The 18060-nt window shown below is 50.7% G+C and overlaps 1 protein-coding gene across 3 annotated transcripts in view; it reads right to left on the reverse strand.

Moving 5' to 3' along the window:
- Positions 1–15761, reverse strand: part of KIF1C (kinesin family member 1C) — a 55712-nt gene extending 39951 nt beyond the window's left edge. The window contains exons 1-2 of one of the 3 annotated variants that reach the window (XM_081886726.1): positions 13171–13446; positions 12797–12952 (exon numbers count right to left, since the gene is read on the reverse strand). The gene's annotated coding sequence lies outside the window, so the exon portion shown is untranslated. Of the gene's footprint in view, positions 1–12796; positions 12953–13170; positions 13447–15472 lie in introns of those variants that run through there. The other 2 variants (XM_081886724.1, XM_081886725.1) reach the window with 2 other exon arrangements.
- Between the last annotated feature and the right edge of the window lie 2299 nt (positions 15762–18060).

An 18060-nucleotide genomic window follows, 5' to 3' on the forward strand; every position in this document is an offset into this window, starting at 1 on the left:
AAGATGCACTTTCCCCCTCCTAAAAAGTAAGGGGAAATGTGTGTGCGTCTTATGGAGCGAATGCAGGTGGGAGGTTCTGCTCAGCACTCCCTTTAAAGAGCCGCGAGGAGGGAGAAGGGCAGCCCATCAGTCCCTTCTCCTTCCTGGGGAAAAGCCCCCAAGAGCCGCACACACGCTCCACGCGGCCTGCCCTTCTCCCTCCTCAGGGAAAAGCCTGCAAGTGCCGCACACACACTCCATGCGGCTCATGAAAGGGAGCGCTGAGCAGAGCCTGGGATGCATACAGGCTCTATTCAACGATCCCTTTAAAGAATATTTTTTCCTTGCATTCCCCCTCTAAAAACTAGGTGTGTCTTATGGACAGGTGCGTCTTATGGAGCGAAAAATACAGTGCTTTGGACTGCCCCCAGTGCCAAGCAGGAGACGATGACCAGCAGTGTGGTAGGAGCACGTTTTCCTTGCACTCCCGTAACACTAGAACTCGTGAGCATCTCGTGAAGCTGAATCCTGGAAGGTTCAGGACAGAGAAAAGAAAGTCTGTGGCACGGAGCAGAGTTTATGTTCTATGTCTTGACCATTGTGTTTTATAGGCCCTCTTCAACACCAGAATAGACAGCTTACAGCAGGACTCTTTCCTGCAAAGGAAAATTGCGTCGCAAGTCGAACGTGGGGTTGAGCTGCAAGTCAAAGCATAAGTCTGCTTATCTTCAGAGAAAGCACAAGATATAGAGTGGGATGAGGGTAGAGCCCCCTTCCTCCCCAAACTGAGCCCCTTTTAAAAACACAATAACACGTGTGCCTTCTCCGCCCACAATGTGATCCCAAGGACATGAAAGGAAGACAAGGGGGGGGCAGAGATAGAGGAATAAAACTCCTTGCTCACATGATGGCCGATGACAGCTAAAAAGGGATTATTTTTAGCCAAGACAGCTGTTCCCTGGCAACCGAGAGCGGGAAGGGAAGAGAGATGAAACAGGCCAGGCGTGCATTTTGCACAGAGGCTCTGGCAAGAGGCTATCAAGCGCGCAACTCCTCCGCCCCACCCAGCCAGCTTACAGAGCCTGGGCACCTTGGCCCACCCCCCAGAAAGATCACGACCTGAAGAATATCAGAAGAGCCTGCAAAGGGAGCCCATATCATCCAGTATCCTGTTCTCACAGCTGGCCATTGCAGGGTGCATGCAAGAAGGATTTGAGCACAAGAGCACCCACCCAGTCTCCAGCAAGTGGGATTTGGAATCATAGAATTGTAAAGGGACCCCAAGGGTCATCTAGCTCAACCCCCTGTACTGTATGGCTGTGTTTTGCTATGTTCATGCTACTGTGGACGACTGCTCTGAACATCGCTTGTCAGAAGGACGGGACACGGGTTTAACTTACTGGCTAGCAAAAAAAAAAGTGCTGCTTCCTCCAACAACCCTGCAGGTGTCAGCCCCCCGTCCATTTCCTCCTCTTCCCAAGGCTGATTTAAATATATATGCATTTAAAATCCCTATCCCAATCAGAATCCTTTTGCAGTATCATAAAGCGGGGAGGGGAATGCAGGAGTCCCGTTTGCCCTACCAGCTGCTCCAAGATAAGATATCCTGCACTTAGCCAACATTTCCCTTGAAACCTCAGTTATTTCAAGTGTGTTTTTCTCCTTCTGCCCCAAAGCAGCTTGTAAACATTAAAACACGCACACAAAGAACGAAAGCCGAAACGGCACTACACTCAAAAAGCAGCAATCGCTAAATCGCTGGATCAAAATAGGACATTGGAGGTGAGGGAATAAATAATCACGATGGGGGAAAGAGACTCTTGAAACAAGGTGGTCTTCAAAAGGCGTCTAAAGGTGTCCTCACGGCATTCCCCTGGGCATCTGCCTGACAGCTGTGAGAGAACGATCAGCAGCCTGCTTCCTCTTACATTCCTCAGGGAGAAAGTTCCACCGTCTATACACCCCTGTCCTGTCTACTCAGGCCTAACCTTAGATGTTGGTGGGACACAGAGCAGAGCATCTTCTGAAGATTTTGGCAAGAGGCAGGCTCATTACCTGCCACACTGCACATCTGGGTGGCCACTGTGGGAGTAGGATGCTAGACAAGATGCAGCAGGCTCTCTTTACGTTCTCAGGAAACCAGCTTGCCAGCTGTGATCCATGAGGTTGCTGACTGCTGAGCCACCCTGTTTTAGCAACCCAGAGCGTTGTCTGCAGCCTGCGGCTTTGCTTTTAAACAATGCTCTTTTTTACAAAGATGGCCGGCTGCTTACGTTGTTCTTTTGCAGTATCAAGACGAAAACAAGCTGGAGGGAGAATATATTCCCTTTCTTCACTCTAGACCCTCAATTTGCATTCCTCCAGCCAAAAGGGCGGCCAGCCAAAGTGCTGGCATTCCTGAAGGGTGTATATTTGTGTGTGTAAGAGAGAGCACTAACCTAAGTGAATAAGCATACTGGAATCCCAACAAAGAGATCCTTCCTGTTCTGAGAGCTCCTCCCAGCCGGATCAGCCCAGCCCAAGTAGTTCATCTGGGTCCACAGGCAGTGAGTGAAGGAGAAAGGCATCAATAAAACCCACAGCTCCTGGTGCCAGCCCAGGCACTTGCCACAGGACGAAAGCAACACGGGGCAGGCGGGTGAACGCCCTTCCCCAGACAGAAACCAGACAATCCATGCTTGCCTCTGTTCATGGCAGAAATATGAAGACCAGCACATGCAGCAGTATGTGGGTGGGGGAGGCAGGGAGGGGAGTGACCCATAAGAAGAGTCCTGCACTGGATCAGGCCAATGGGGGGGACGCATCTAGCCCAGCTTCGTGTTCTCACAGGGGCCAACCAGATGCCCCAGTGGGAAACCAGCAAACAGTGTCCCAGCACAAGAGCAAATCTCCCCTCCTGGGGTTTCCAGCAACTGCCATTCAGAAGCATTGTTCTGATGTTCTTGTTGTTCTTCAGTCGTTTAGTCGTGTCCGCCGCTTCATGACCCCTTGGACCAGAGCACACCAGGCCCTCCTGTCTTCCACTGCCTCCCACAGTTTGGTCAAACTCATGCTGGTAGCTTCGAGAACACTATCCAACCATCTCGTCCTCTGTCGTCCCCTTCTCCTTGCGCCCTCCATCTTTCCCAATATCAGGGTCTTTTCCAGGGAGTCTTCTCTTCTCATGAGGTGGCCAAAGTCTTGGAGCCTCAGCTTCAGGATCTGTCCTTCCAGGGAGCACTCAGGGCTGATTTCCTTCAGAATGGAGAGGTTTGATCTTCTTGCAGTCCATGGGACTCTCCAGAGTCTCCTCCAGCACCAGAATTCAAAAGCATCCATTCTTTGGCCATCAGCCTTCTTGATGGTCCAGCTCTCACTTCCATACATCACTACTGGGAAAACCAGAGCTTTGATGTTCTTAATAGTCGACAAGGATTGGTAAACCTTGCCACAGCTTTTGAGCAACATTCATAGAGTTACAAATAAAATTAAATAGTGCTGGGCCAGGCCCAGATTTCCAGCTGAGCACATCAGAAAGGGAAGCCAACTTCACTCTCCAGATGTGGCTGAACTACAATTCCCATCAATATCTGGAGGGCCAAAGGTTTTCCATCCTGGTCTCCACCTTTCTCTCAACAAACTTGAATCATTGAATTGTAGAGCTGGGCCATCTAGTCCAACCCCCTGCAATTCAGGAATCGCAACTCAAGAATCCCTGACAGGTGGCCAACTAACCTCTGCTCAAACACTTTCAATGAAGGCAGTCCGCTGCAGCAATATTTAAATGCGCTGTAATTTATTTTAAAAAACCTTCCCTTCTGAGTAAAATGCTTCCAAGAAAGATGACTCAGGTGGGAAAGGAGAAACAAAGAGATTGGTCGAGTTGAAGAAGAAAGTGGCCTTTGGCTGGGCTTAGATCATGAGTAGGCAAACTAAGGCCCGGGGGCCAGATCCGGCCTAATCGCCTTCTCAATCCGGCCTGTGGACGGTCTGGGAATCAGTGTGTTTTTACATGAGTAGAATGTGTCCTTTTATTTAAAATGCATCTCTGGGTTATTTGTGGGGCATAGGAATTCGTTCATTTTTCCCTCAAAAAAATATAGTCCGCCGTCCGCCCCCCAAGGTCTGAGGGACATAGACTGCCCCCCTGCTGGAAAAGTTTGCTGACCCCTGGCTTAGATGGACTTCCCTCCAACGCCTTCCAAGCCCCTCTGCCTCCCCGCGAACTCTGACCCCAGCTTGCAGCATCCTAAACCTGCCTACCTGTTATTCACAGCAGCCACTCTTCTGGCTGAGACCCCCACCTGCCTGAATCTTCACCCTCCACTGCACGCTGCGGGGCAGGGGGAAGCTCACCTCCTCCATTCAGCGCCTGAAAATGTTCCCAGGCACTCTGTGGTGCAAGCTTCCCCCCCTTAAAAAAAAGCCTCTTCCCCTTCCTCTGCAGGAGAGGCACCTTCCTCCCCACCCCCACCCCTCCTGATTCCACAAGCAGAGATTTGCAGGGCAGCTTAGGGTTGTATGTTTAAACCATTTGCTGCTTCAGCTCTGTGCTCTGAGGCGCAATCCCGGTACAAGCCCATCCCGGGCCCCTTCTGGCTGCAGAGGCATCCTGGACGGAGAAAGGAGGAAAGGGAGATCCTGTAACAACAAGAGCTTTGGCTTGGTGGCATTACTTTTTAAAACAAGCAAAATTTCTCTGCACAGAGCTAGCAAACGGAGGTTTCATGCTCCAGAGCCACCGTCTGACCACAGAGAGCAGCTCCATTGTGGTCCAGAAGGGAAGAAACAGGCAGACACACACACACACACACACACACACACACATTCAAGCTCCGCTTGGCTTTGTGTTCAGCCTTTCCCAAAGTCTGCCCCAGCCACGTGGAAGAGTCTTGCGGGAGATTTGGGTGTGCCTGCACCTCCCAACACACCTGGAGTGATTAAGGCCAAAAGGATCCCAGGTATCTATCTACGCACCTCCGCAAAAGGGAAGACTGTTTGGAAATGCGAAAGGAATAAGCCTTGCCTGTGCTCCTTAGGCCCTTTTCAAGAAGCCACACAAGCTCACCTGATGTGCTCTTTCGCTGCAAGATGACTTCTGCCTCTCCCTCACCACTCGGTTTTTAATTCCTGACTTCTAAGAACATAAGATAAGCCTGGTGGGTCAAGCCAAAGGAGGCCCATCTAGTCCAGCATCCTGTTCTCACAGGGGCCAACCTGCTGCCCCAATGGGGAACTGGCATGGGATGGGGGAGATTGGCTGTCACTGCCTCCCGTGGGAGTGAGTTCCATAGTTTAACTCTGCGTGAAAAAGCACTTTCTTTAATGGCTTTCTTTTCTCCCTTGCTCGACTATCTTGTCTTTGGGGCAGGGTCCACATCACTCTCTGGCTAGCACTAAAGAAATTACAGTAGTACCTCGGGTTACAGACGCTTCAGGTTACGCGTTTTCAGGTTGCGGACCGCGGGAAACCCAGAAGTACCAGAAAGGGTTACTTCTGGGTTTCTGCACATGCACAAAAGGGCCAAATTGCGTCACACGCATGCACAGACGCGGCGCTGCAGGTTACGGACGATGCGGGATGTGGACGTGCCTCTGTCATGAATTATGTCCGCAACCCAAGGTTCCACTGTATAATGAAACTGCACCGGGGCCATATCTCCATATCTGCACCTGAAAATACACAGCGAGACAGACAGACAGTGCACAAGAGATAGCACAAGGATATGCATGCGCTTCCAGAGAGGTCCTGGGGCTTAGGCCTGCTCTTAGCTATGCCTCTTAGCTTGTGCTGATGGACCTACAAATGCACCCTGAACATGCTCAGAGGTCTTCCTTCCTGAGGGAGTTTAACAGGGCAGCAGGCATTCTGACTTAGATTCTCTGTTCTGGACCAGTGGCATTTTAGTTCACAACACGCCTCTCACTAAGTCTGTTTGCTCCTGCAGAAACAACAGCTGACACCCTGACCTCAGGAAACAGCCTTCTGCTCCCACACCCATCTCTTGCTCATACAAACACACACACACACACAGAGAGAGAGAGAGAGAGAGAGAGAGAGAGAGAGAGAGAGAGAGAGAGAGAGAGCGCTGCAGCTATTGCTATGAACTGGCAGTCAATTCAGCCTCTCCTGTGGCACAGAGAAACCACCCATGCAAGTCAGCAGGGAAGGCAGCGATAAGCCTTTAATTAAAGCTTCTGGACCATCAAGTCGTGTTAATTACCATAATCACAGAGCTGGTAGGAAACAAGACACACGCCCTGAATAAATAAATAAAAAGCGCAAGTGAAGCATCCATCTTTCATTCAGCCGGAAGAGGGCCGTGCAGCAGCCTGCCTGCCTCTCTCCCACACCTCTAACACACACACACACACGAAATATGAGGCCAAGGGATGAACTCCAGACATCTCTACGGCGTTCTCAAAAGTGGCCAGGCGCTTGCAAGTCCAAGGATCCTGCAAATCCAAGTTGCGCACGTGGCGTCACAATCCTCTCCAAGCTGCTGGACGGGCTGTGGGGAAAGGGGCACCTTTTTCCACCTGTGGTGGGAGTGCCCACAGGTATTCAGAAATGCCCAAAATACTCAAATGTCCCCTTCTAACTTCAACACTTGTTGTTGTTGTTGAGTCGTTTAGTCGTGTCCGCCTCTTCGTGGCCCCCTGGACCAGAGCACGCCAGGCCCTCCTGTCTTCCACTGACTCCCAGTTTGGTCAAACATGCTGGTCGCTTTGAGAACACTGTCCCACCATCTCATCCTTTGTCGTCCCCTTCTCCTTGTGCCCTTCATCTTTCCTAGCATCAGGGTCTTTTCCAGGGAGTCTTCTCTTCTCATGAGGTGGCCAAAGTCTTGGAGCCTCAGCTTCAGGATCTGTCCTTCCAGTGAGCACTCAGGGCTGATTTCCTTCAGAATGGAGAGGTTGGATCTTCTTGCAGTCCATGGGACTCTCAAGAGTCTCCTCCAGCACCAGAATTCAAAAGCATCCATTCTTCGGCGATCAGCCTTCTTCATGGTCCATCTCTCACTTCCATACATCACTACTGGGAAAACCATGGCTTTAACTATATGGACCTTTGTCGGCAAGGTGGTGTCTCTAACTTCACCACAGATTTGTTAAATAAATCCATACGACGATCAGCTGAAAGGTTTCAGCTCTCAGGAACTCTTGATACGGATGTCAGCAGCTGCCAGAACCTCAACTGACCTCCCAACTTTATAATTCTGTGATTCTATGACTTGCAGCTTTTGGTTTGGTATAAGCCCATGTGGAGTTTAGCATTAGCCAGGGGGAAACAACTCATAAATTGTGGGTGGCCAAAGGCTTGGAGGACCATGAAAAATTATACGCCATTTGGTGGGAATCATACAACAAACACAGACACACAGGTCTCCCTCTTCACAGGATAATGTGAAATTTGGCTTTCTTAATGGTCTTAAATGGGGCTGGTACAGAAGCAAGGCCCCTTCAGAGTGCAGTAAGGAAGCAAAGGCACCACTTTCCCAACCGCCCAGAAATTATACTGAGTTACTGGGCAAGCATAACAAACATCCTTGTTGCACCTGGAGCAGTATTGTGTCAAAGGTTTTTGTGGACTAGAGGACACTCCAGATGCATGAGGCATTATCCTCAATGGGCAGATTATATAACTATTAGACGGGAGTACTGGGCACTGCCCAGGAATTTTTAGAAACCAAAAAAATGGTTTTTTAAAAAAACGGATAATGTAATTTGTGAGTTTGCAACGGTCACGCCAAAAATTGAGTTATGCTACCTTGAATCAAAATGGCGCTCACCTTGGGAACCCTCACTCCAAGTGTGGTGACAATATCTCAAGAGCTGGCCAAATGCACAGAGAACAAATTGACAATCCATTTTCCAAAGTATATACAGTACTAGATCTTATCTAATCTCAATCTCTCTCTCTCTCTCTCTCTCTCTCTCTCTCTCTCTCTCTCTCTCTCTCACACACACACACACACACACACACGTGTCCAGGGGGGGTTGGGTTGTAAATAGTGGAGCCAAATGGCTATCAAATGCAAAAAATTCCGTCTGCACCCACTCTACGTAAAGTTCAAAATGCATACACATCAGATGTGTTGGCCATTTGCAATTGCCGGTTAACACAAATCACCTAACCTCTACAATGCTAAGTCAACATCTGTAGCAGGAAAACAAAACTGATACAGTGGTACCTCGGGTTACAGACACTTCAGGTTACAGACGCTTCAGGTAACAGACTCCACTAACCCAGAAATAGTACCTCGGGTTAAGAACTTTGCTTCAGGGTGAGAACAGAAATTGTGTGGCAGTGGCGCAGCAGCAGCGGGAGGCCCCATTAGCTAAAGTGGTACCTCTGGTTAAGAACAGTTTCAGGTTAAGAACGGACCTCCAGAACGAATTAAGTTCTTAACCCGAGGTACCACTGCATGCTGATTCAGGTCTAAACAAACAGAATCAAACTCCCTGAGAAGCACCAATTTCACACTGGAGTCTCCCTTCTCAGTTTGTGGCGGAAGATGTTACAAACTTTAAAGGAGGGGAAATTGTGTTGCCACCACCATCCACAAGGGAGAATCCCACAGGGTGCCCGAAGGTCCCACAGCATTCCTGAATAGCTCAGTTGGTGAGAGCCTGGTGCTAATATTGCCAAGGCTGCAGGTTTGATCCCTATATGGGACAGCTGTATTGCAGGGGGTTGGAAGAGATGATCCTCAAGATCCCTTCCAACTCTACTATTCGATGATTCCATGATTCTGCATCACTTTACTAGGGATAAAGCCTCTCAGGGCTGCCAGGAAGTCTGCCTCAGAATGATCCCAGTACATTCATCAAGATGATACTCAGCACTACCTCTCTTTTAAATCAGAACCAGTGAAGGCGGTGAAGGTCCTGTGTGAGTGTCTGGAGGCGGTTGGAGGATGGATGGCGGCTAACAGATTGAGGTTGAATCCTGACAAGACAGAAGTACTGTTTTGGGGGGACAGGAGGCGGGCGGGTGTGGGGGACTCCCTGGTCCTGAATGGGGCAACTGTGCCCCTGAAGGACCAGGTGCGCAGCCTGGGAGTCATTTTGGACTCACAGCTGTCCATGGAGGCACAGGTCAAATCTGTATCCAGGGCAGCTGTTTACCAGCTCCATCTGGTACGTAGGCTGAGACCCTATCTGCCCACGGACTGTCTGGCCAGAGTGGTGCATGCTCTGGTTATCTCTCGCTTGGACTACTGCAATGCGCTCTACGTGGGGCTACCTTCGAAGGTGACTTGGAAACTACAACTAATCCAGAATGCGGCAGCTAGACTGGTGACTGGGAGCGGCCGCCGAGACCATATAACACTGGTCTTGAAAGACCTACATTGGCTCCCAGTACGTTTCCGAGCACAATTCAAAGTGTTGGTGCTGACCTTTAAAGCCCTAAACGGCCTCGGTCCAGTATATCTGAAGGAGCGTCTCCTTCCCCATCCTTCAGCCCGGACGCTGAGGTCCAGCTCCGAGGCCCTTCTGGCGGTTCCCTCACTGCGAGAGGCCAAGCTACAGGGAACCAGGCAGAGGGCCTTCTCGGTAGTGGCGCCTGCCCTGTGGAACGTCCTCCCATCAGATGTCAAAGCAATAAACATCTACCTGACATTCAGAAGACATCTGAAGGCAGCCCTGTTCAGGGAAGTTTTTAATATGTGACATTTTAGTGTATCTTTCATCTTTGTTGGAAGCCGCCCCAGAGTGGCTGGGGAAACCCAGCCAGATGGGCGGGGTACAAATAATAAATTATTATTATTATTATTATTATTATTATTATTATTATTATTATTATTATTATTATCAGGTAGCTGCTGAAAGAAAGCAACCATGTTAGGCCAAAGGGATAAGAATATCAGAAGATGTGAGGCAGGTTGGGATCAGAGGCTGTGACTGGCCTCCAAGGTCACCCAGGGAGCTTTATGGACAAGTGGGGATTCGAACCCTGGTCTTAGTCTGAAACAGTCTAATCACATCACCACCTCTGTCTCAGGCTGATGGAGCAGAGGGAGGAGAAAGGGAAAGATGAAGACGGAGAGGGTGAGGCGAAGGGCAAGAAGGAGATCCCTTCCTTGTCGAGCTGAAGGATTTAAGGGCCAGGACTTCACAGTGCCACAAACCTCTAAGGGGGCAGGATTGACAGGCTGTGGAATGACAGGGTTGACTCAGCTGGGGAAGAGCCATTCAGAACACCAGGGCAGCTGCTGTGTCTGCCGTGTGCGCACATCAAATGGCACTCCCAGTATTTAGGCAGAGAGCAAAGAACTGACGTCCAGGAAGAAGAGTTCGCTTCTCCTTGGCAGGACTGTGAGCGCAAGCCTAACAGTAGGCAATGTCTAGTCCCAGGCAACCGCTGTCTTCCTAGGGCCTGCTTGGGATGCTGTGAAGGAGCCACACCTGGACAAGGGATAACAACGCTGGATTTCCCCCACCCCATCAAAACTAGACAAACCAGCCATTCACAGAACCTTCCCCATTCCTGGACAGAGGCAGGGAAACCGAGGCCTGGGGAGAAGGGCTCTAGACCAGCTTTTCCCACAGGGGGAAGTGGGGTTACCTAGGGGCAAGAGGGGGGCACTGGAGGTGTCAAAGACTATCTACAGCAGACATGGTCAAACTTGGCCCTCCAGATGTTTTGGGGACTACAATTCCCATCATCCCTGACCACCGGTCCTGTTAGCTAGGGATGATGGGAGTTGTAGTCCCAAAACATCTGGAGGGCCGAGTTTGGCCATGCCTGAACAGGATTTGACAAATGCATGGAGGAGGAGAGGACTATCTTTGGCTATGTTCTGAAGCAGGGCAATGTGCCTTAGACCCACAAGACCTTCTTCACAAAGCAAGCTGGGCGGGGGGGGGGGGTGGAATCACTTTCCTCCACACCCCCTCAGCAGCCAAGACAGCAGGACAGCCACCACCTTGAAGAGCACCCTCCCAACTGCAACCCAGCATTATAGGAAAACACCATAGGGAGACACACAGCAGACCTAATTGCTACTGGTGAAACAGATCTTTGACTTGCAGAACTGGCCACGGGGGCGGGGGGAGAAGGAGAGAGGGAGAGAAAGAAAGAGAAGGTGGATTTGTTTTTCTGTACTGTCCATGCATTCACAGGGAAGGCAATGTGCAGCGCATGATGAAGCAGGCAAGTTCCCATGCCAAGCTAGCTGAGCAAAGCTTTTTGCCGGGGCATCGCGGCTCTCCCTCTACCCAGAGGCTTTCTGGCAAAGCAGGGGATATTTGATCAGCTGCCTGGACCTCAAAGAGCAGTCATGAGAGACAGGATCAGGAGGGCTTTTGCTCACAACAGGCCAAGGCAGATGGGAACGGCATGGACAGATAAACACACACACACACACATACAAGAGGCAATGACCACACACGCACACCAAGGCAATTGGGGAAACCTGTTAGAAAAGCAGCACAAGAAGTTCAAGGTGTTGGAAAAGGAGAAACTCCAAGACTGGAAGAAATTTAAATATTATTTACAGAAATATTGCAAAATCAATGAATGTTAGAATGATGTTGGATAGAAACTAAGTGGTTTCCAGCTGTAATGCCCTAGGAGAATATGGAAAATAAGGTTTAGAATTAGGTTAAAATTTATGGGTAAGGATTTGCTGAACTAACAATTTGAATTGGAAAACAAAAAAAGGGAGGTATGAGGAGGTCTGGGAAATAAGTTAATGGAAATAAGTAATGGAAATTTTGTGTGCTTTTAATTGTTTTCATTTTTGTTATTTTTCTTTTCTTTTTGATTTTTATTGTACTACTATTGAAAACTTTAATAAATATTCTTTAAAAAAAAAGAAAGAAACTCCAAAATCCATGTTTGGTAACCAATTTGGGCAACAGGTTGGGGGGGAGAGAGCAGAGGCTTTCCAAGATGTTTGGGTGTAAAACTCAGCAGCCTCAGCCACAGAAGGTTACTCCAAGGTACCCGCAAGCAGAACTGAAGGAACTGCCACAGCAAGAGAGAGATAGCTGCTGCCACCCATACCTGGGACAGAGTCACACAGGGTCCAAGTCAAAGGCTATCTGGTCCGGCCTCGAGCCCAAGGGGACCAGCCTCCTCCCTTGCCAGTCCCGCCCAAGCAACCCAGACATCAGTGGGTGCCGAGAGGAAAAGTGGACGCCTTGCAAGAGCTGCTTCCAGCCTGAGCAACTCAAGGAAGTGAGCCAAGCCACGCGATGTAGGGGGAGAAGGAATGGAACGGCAGCCCAGGATCACTATCCATAAAGAAATCCAAAGAAGGGGCTATTGCACACAACCCAGCATGGAAACGCAGGCATATAGGAAGCCAGCTTAAGCAGAGTCAGGCCAGCAGTCCATCTCACTCAGTAATGACTGCACTGACTGGCAGCAGCTGCACTCCAAGGTTTCTGGAAAGAGAGAAGGGGTTCTCTCCCAGGCCTATCCAGAGATGCTATCAGAACCTTCTGCATGCAAAGCAGATGTTCTATCACTGAATCATGGCCCTTGCCCAGTCCTTGGTCACTGAAAGGCCCTAACATCCCATGGAAAGGGGAGGGCAAGAACTAAGGTCATATAGGACAGTGGGGAACCCACCTCAGTTCCCAAAATTCTAGAAATGCAGCATCAGAGATTCTTCTCACTGGTAGAGAGTAGGCTAAATGGCTAAACGGCCTTTCCTGGAAACGGAGAACATAATTTAGAACAAAGTCAATTTCCCTAGAATTTAGCAGTCACATTCCCCGCCCCCCTAACCTCTCTCCCAAATATTCACAGAATCATATGATCGCAGAGCTGGAAGGAACCCTGAGCACAACAGCCGTCCCTGGGTGGGATCGAACCACCAACCTTCTGTTTAACAGCCGGACACACTGACCCATTGCGCCACCTGAGGGATTAGATAGCACCAAGCTGGACAGCTTCTGAACTGTTTAAACTGCGGCAGGATTCAAGGTCAGGTGGAAGGGCCCTCTCTGAACAGAGAGCCTGGAAACCTATCCACCCCTTTAAAAAAATAATACAATGACATTTTGTGAGGATATTAGGAGAACGTCCAAGCATTTAAGAAGATGACATGGGCAAAGCGGGGGGGGGGGGGGGGAGAAGCCCTGGACACTATCCAAGTTCACAAATACAACACACATTTTTCTTTGTTCAGTGTAAAGCCAAACACTTTCCACAGCACCAGGACACAACCCACCAAGCACTGCTGCCTCCATTACCTTGTTAACAACGGGTGAGTACTTGGGAAGCATTTACAATCAGCCACAGGAATGGTTTCAGGCCGCAGCACGCTCCACGGATACCAGAAAATTTGCCCGGCCGCTATACGAAGGGGACTCGTCTGCATACGTCCACCTCAGCTGACCCAAATAAGCGGTATCATTTTACCTATCTTGTGCTCCCAAGAGGAGAACACAACAGCCTGCCCTTCGATAGGACCCGGAGACACAGCAACTTTGCATTCTCCCTCTTCCCCAACGCACCCCCGGATCGGGAATGTTTCTGTGTATTCGGAACATACACGAAGGACCGGTCATTCTCCTAAAAATAACTCCTGACAACAAGGGACGCGTATCTTATGCTCCCACTCCCCACCTCCCAACTTCTCGGTTGCTCGGGCATGACCTGGAACAAATGATAAACCCCACCACCAACACCCAGCATCGCCTCCACCAACATCAGGAGACTCCAGAGCGTCACACCCCTGGGGATTTGAGGAGGGAGGCGGCAGTCAGGGTGATGGTATCCTTTCTGCTATTGGAACACAGAATCCTTCACTTGCCTCAGGGCAGGGTCAAGGACCAGAAAAAAAAATCCCAGTGACATTTTAAACTCTCTAATTCATACATCCTACAGACTTCCCACCCCAAACAGGCACGGCCTCCAAACCCACAGAACATCTCCCGCCTACGTCAGATTAGTGTTTTCAAATCTCATTGAAAAACAGGAACAGCAAGCAGGGATTCAATGTCCTCCTCCTAGTGTTTGAGGGTGGTTCTGGCCGGCACATTGGAGTGGCAGTAGCACCCTATTCTGTCACAAACCACAGAGCCTAGGACTTGCTGATCAGAAGGTCGGCGGTTCGAATCCCCACGACGGGGTGAGCTCCCGTTGCTCGGTCCCTGCTCCTGCCCACCTAGCAGTTCAAAAGCACGTCAAAGTGCAAGTAGATAAATAGGTACCGCTCCGGCGAGAAGGTAAACGGCGTTTCCGTGCACTGCTCTGGTTTTGCCAGAAGCGGCTTAGTCATGCTGGCCACATGACCCGGAAGCTGTACGCCGGCTCCCTTTGGCCAATAAAGCGAGATGAGCGCTGCAACCCCAGAGTCGGTCACAACTGGACCTAATGGTCAGTGGTCCCTTTACCTTACCTGTCACAAACTTCACGAGGCCTCTGCAAGTGGGTAGAAGGTTTACGAGAACCAACAGCCCAAATGGGCCATCAAATCCAGCACCTCAAAAATAAGACGGGAATGCTTCCCTGCCTCCATCAACCCCCACATACAAAATTAATGTAGAGCCAGCACAGAAGAGCATCTAACAAAACTGGCTCTGCTCCATGGAAGCTTTCTCTGATGCAATGAACCTGTGACATTTCTCAACAAGCAGAGAGAACAGCTAACAGGCAACTTAAGCAAGTGAGCCAAGCCGTAAATGGGAAGAAACATTACTGGGGTGCTACTGCTAGCTGGCTCTGGTTGTAGCACTCTGTTTGCTAGAGGAAGAACTTTTCCTAGCCTCCCCTTGTAAGTGGGTTTGAGGGAAAGTTCCAGGGATTGGGGGGGACCCCCCACGCTTAACCCCACTGATCCCCACAATAAGAACCCACCCAATGGATTCAAAAGACAATAAAGGAGATTCCAAATATTAGGAAGAACTTTCTGACAAGTAACAGCTGTTTGACAGCGGGATGGACTCCCCTGGAAGTTGGCGGCTTCTCCTTGGTTGGAGGTTTTCAAACGGAGCTTGCATGATCCCCCGTCAGAAATCTTTAGCTGCGATTCCTGCACTGCAGTGGGGCTGGGCTAGATGGCCCTTGTGGGGTCTCTTCCCACTCTACTATTCTATAGCCATAAGTTAGGAGTCTTGGTACAAGTGTCAAAAGCAAGCCTTGAAGCCCTCGCAGGGCTCCTGTTCGGCGAAAGCAGCAAGAGGAAGAAGGGAAAAAGTCCGGGGAAGTTTTCGCTGCGCACCCAAACCTCCTGCCTCCCATCCTCCTGCGCTTTCCAGCTACTCCGAAGAAAGGATCCCCTACCCAGCCCAGACTCCAGCCGCCCTCCTGCTCCCGCTCCCCGCGCAGGAGATCCTCCTGCGTTGCAGGAATCCTTCTGTTTGTCTTGAGGGCGCCGCCGGGCACGGGCTCTCCGCCTGGCGCGCAGGAGGGGATCCCTGCGCCCTGCGCTCCCGCTCGGCCTCCCCCGGCATTCCGATACAAGGCGCTGCCCGCCCGCCCGCCCCTCTTTCTCCCCGGGGATGATGCGCCACCCCCCGCCACCCTCGCAGCCCCCCCAGAAGCGCTCACCTTCCTGCGCAGGGGGTCCTCGCCCCTTTCCCCGGCGCTGCAACGCCCAACTTTATATAGCCTTTTCCTGTTCCTTTCCCCCTCCGCCCCCGAACTTTTCCTCGCTCTTAGGGCTGCTGCATCACTGCCGCCGCCGGGGGAAGGGAAGGGTTTGGGGCGATCTTCGGGGGGGGGACCTTCAAGGGGGCTCCCTCCCCGGCCCGCAATGGTGGCGAGGTGGAGCAGCAGCAGCCGCCGCCGCCGCCGCCCCAGTTGCCGGCGCCCGCCGGGCAGGGCAAAGGGGAATCGGGGAGGAGCACGCGGGAGAGGACCGGCCCGGGCGGGGGGGGGGCCCGGGGGGAGGAGAGAGGAGACGGGCTGGGGAATGTCGCGAGACGGGAAAAAGTTTCCTGGCCCCTCCCTGGGAGGTGGGCACTTCTTAAAAGGGCAACGCGCCCTGCGCGCTTGGAGAGCCAGCGAGGATGGAGAAGGGCGCTGCTTCCTTCCGTGGCCATCCAGGGCGCAGGGCAGGCTCTCGCCCGGCATGCACCCCTCAGGGAAGGACGAGGAGGTTCTAGGTGCCACAAAACAAGAACAATTTTTTTTACTAGTTACAGGTAGGTAGCCTTCCAGTAGCACCTTAGAGACCAACTAAGTTCGTTAGAGACCAACTAAGTTCGTTGGAGGAAAGCAATGACAAACCTAGACAGCATCTTAAAAAGCAGAGACACCACCTTGCCAACAAAGGTCCGTATAGTAAAAGCTCTGGTTTTCCCAGTAGTGATGTATGGAAGTGAGAGCTGGACCATCAAGAAGGCTGATTGCCAAAGAATGGATGCTTTTGAATTCTGGTGCTGGAGGAGTTTCTTGAAAGTCCCATGGACTGCAAGAAGATCCAACCTCTCCATTCTGAAGGAAATCAGCCCTGAGTGCTCCCTGGAAGGAGGCTCCAAGACTTTGGCCACCTCATGAGAAGAGAAGACTCCCTGGAAAAGACCCGGATGTTGGGAAAGATGGAGGGCGCAAGGAGAAGGGGACAACAGAGGACAAGATGGTTGGATAGTGTCTTCAAAGCTACAAACATGAGTCTGACCAAACTGCGGGCGGCAGTGGAAGACAGAAGTGCCTGGCGTGCTCTGGTCCATGGGATCACGAAGAGTCGGACACGACTAAACAACAACAAGTTCATTATTGGTATGAGCTTTCATGTGCATGTACGCTTCTTCAGATACACACGAAAGTTCGTGCCAATAACAACTGGAAGGAATGTTTTTTTACTATAGTTGTTATAGTTGTGAGAACAGGCTGATGTTCTCACCCTGGGCCAGCAGGGGGGATACTATAGACAGTTTTCACTCAGGTCCACATATGCAAATAAGGAATTGAAAGTGATGTTCAGTGATTGGATAGTTGCAGGAAATGGTTCCTGTTGCATTGTAGTTGAGCTCTATATAAGCAGGCTGACTCAACCCTTCAGTTCAGTTCTGTTCTGGCCTGTGAATAAACAAGAGCTGTCTGAAGAATCGCTGTGGCGTCTGATATGTTCACCCACAACTTAACACTGGCGACGAAGGTGGGGTCAATGGACATCAGAGCACAGCCAGATTCAGCCACCCTCTGAGCTGAGCTGAAGCACTGAACAGAACCAATTCAGAGCTCACCGTCTGGCTAGAGCAGTGTTTTTCAACCACTGTTCCGCAGCACACTACTGTGCCGCGAGATGTTGCCTGGTGTGCCGTGGGAAAAATTAAAAAATTCGAAAGATTAAAAAAAAATGTCAAATTTTCACCCACTAGGCGGGCGCCGGACTGTGTTCACCCTCTTTTCCATCCGTCCTGGGTGGGGATCAGATCGGATGGGATCGGATGAGAGCGGACAGGCGGTCTGCTCTCATCCGATTCCCCATAGAGAGCAGCGGGGCTCTGACATCTCCCTCTCCGCACACAGTACAGAGACGGAGCTGTCATCCGCCAGCTCAGCAGGGATCAGTGGATCGATCCCCGCTGAGCAGAGAACGGTCCACAACGTTTTTGTTTGCCATTAAAGAAAAAAATATTAAACATTTTCTAATGGTGGTGTGCCTCGTGATTTTTTTCATGAAACAAGTGTGCCTTTGCCCAAAAAAGGTTGAAAAACACTGGGCTAGAGCACTGTGTTCCATCCATCGCCCACCACGTTGGCATCGGAACCATGGCTTCACTTGTACCTCTACCTCTGTTTGCCCCAGCCTCTGAATCATGGGACTCCTACCTCGCTCGGTTTGACTGCTACCTCCAAGCAAATGAGCTGACAGGAGGGTCTGTAGAGCATGAGTGGGGCCTCTTTCTCAGCCTTTGTGGCCCCGAAGTGTTCAAGACGGCCCGAGCATTGGTTGCGCCTCTAGCAGTCCAGGCAGCGCTGTGGGACAGGATTCAAGAGAAACTCCTCAACCACTACGCACCAAAGCTGTGTCGTCTGATATGTTCACCCATAACTTCACAACAGTATTGCTGTTGCCCTTTCTGGATCACCCTTCCTGCAGAAACCCTAAGGAGGTGGGTGGATAATTCGTATAAAATCTCTAAGAGATCGGAACATGAACGACCTTAAAACATCATAAGGCGGGCTGG

This window comes from Podarcis melisellensis (assembly GCF_964234715.1).
Source record: "Podarcis melisellensis genome assembly, chromosome: 13".
Classification (NCBI taxonomy): Eukaryota; Metazoa; Chordata; class Lepidosauria; order Squamata; family Lacertidae; genus Podarcis; species Podarcis melisellensis.